The following is a 2,027-nucleotide window of genomic DNA, read 5'->3' as shown; positions in this document are numbered from 1 at the left end:
ATTTAAAATTAAAGAGGACATAAATCTGATAAAAGGTCATAAATTATTCTGCTTTCTATTTTACAGACAGCTCAGAGAACAGTTGACAGCAGAAAACTGACTGGACCTGAACCACATGGAAACTAAGTCTTTCTGTCTTTTCTCTCAGAGTGACTGAAGACCAGAAGATGGAAAATCAGGGGAAGGAAAAGTCTCCAGGCCCCAGCTGTCTGTCCATGAGGAGTGACAACTCCATACATGAACCTCTATGCTTCAGGACTGAACCTGGACTTTCAGGCAAAAAGTAAGAAACCTGTCCCTGAGTCTCGGCTCCTGGAACTCCTCAAAGAACAAATAAAATGTTTTCAGATTTAATTTCTGGTGGAAAACTGGTGAATTATCAGTCTGGTTTTATGGGAAGTTTATTTTCTCTCAGTTTTCAACCAGAAATATTCAGATATGTATGGCATCAATAACAGGGTGACTGCAGTGGGTTCTCAGCCTGTCTCTGTGTGTTTGCTGCTTTTTAGTCTGTTTTTCTCAATCCCTGTTAAACCATTGATTTGTCTGCTTGGATGACCAGACTTGTATTACTAGTTTGAATTAACTTGGACTAAATCAAGGAAACACATCACCCAGAGTATTTAGTACACAAGAGAAGTTCTACAAATAAACACTGAAACATTTAAAACATATAATAAATGTAATATTATAAGGAGTCATCAATGCTCTACCCTCAAACACAATATCCACAGAAAGAATGGTCAAAGGACTGTACTTATATAGCTCCTTTCTGTCCAATCAGGATGCATAAAGCTGTTTACAATCTGCTACTCTGCTGCATCATTCTACAAAGCTAATCTAGATTAATCATCCTAAAGTAACTTGAGGATTTTTTCACAATCTGCAGCAGTCAAAACCCAAGTACAAGCAAAAGGCTCATATAGGAAGATGTCTATTGCAGAAGTAGAAGATAAAATGTGTGATTTGGCAACTTTGGGTCAAAGATATACAGTATATGTCTGTTTGACTGTAGACAAGAGAAGATGATGCTGCCTGTTCCTGAAAAGAACCTATTGAAGAATGTGTTCAGTTCACCTCTCAGCAGGTATTTTGGCCCACTCCTCATGAGGAAATGTATGCCTGTATTAACTATTTTCTGGCAACATGTTGAAATTGTTCTAATCTGTTTTAAAGATTAGAAAAATTAGTATCCAAGGTCTCACGATCCCCTTTAATACCTCTGCAACCCAATACGTGCTCCACAACAATCCTCCTCTATTACTCAGTGTTAAAAAAAAGGCAATGTTTGTTACCCTTTAACTGTTCAGATCTAACACCAGTTAATAATAATGACATGTGAATGTTTGAGTGAGCCATACAAAACTATCCGGACACAGCTGTGGACTGATTAGCTTTCATCTGCCTCAAGCCCGAGGTATACTTTCGCTTTGGTCCGCCGGCTGGAGCGCGCGTGCACTGAGCCGTGTCGGCTTCTGCGTTTACAGTTTCGCAGCTGTGTTTATAGTTGACGTGCAGCGGCACACGGCAAAGTGCTGTTCTTTTACGGACCAGCAGGTGGCAGTACCTCTAAACCTTGTGCATTGGTTGCAAGAAACGGGCGTAGAAGAAGAAATGTATGGCGTCACACAACTTTATTTCATTTCTATTTTGTTCATTCATGTTCTTATTTTAATTTTGAAGTTGTTTTTTTTTTCTTTGCTAACTAAGTGTGGAGCTGCCGCTGCTGCCCCCTGTTTTGGCCTTGTACCTTTAGTTTTTAGGTCTACTTTCAAGTGTAAATGATCTTAAATTAAATGAAACTGCATTGAAATATCACTGCAACTTTCCTTCTCAGTTTTGTTTGCATATTGTCATATTCTCAATGTCACTAACAGTTTCACTCTATAAAATTAGGTATGAAACAGACTTTTTTATAAGTGTAAGAAGAACATTCAATGCTAATGTACGTAAATAGGAAACCTCAAATGGTATTTTAAATATAATTCCCATCATGAATCAAAAGAAAGTTTTGCATCCTCACATGG

Source organism: Austrofundulus limnaeus, unplaced genomic scaffold, assembly GCF_001266775.1.
Source record: "Austrofundulus limnaeus strain Quisiro unplaced genomic scaffold, Austrofundulus_limnaeus-1.0 Scaffold657, whole genome shotgun sequence".
Lineage (NCBI taxonomy): Eukaryota > Metazoa > Chordata > Actinopteri > Cyprinodontiformes > Rivulidae > Austrofundulus > Austrofundulus limnaeus.
Note: the sequence above shows the minus strand (reverse complement) of the source record.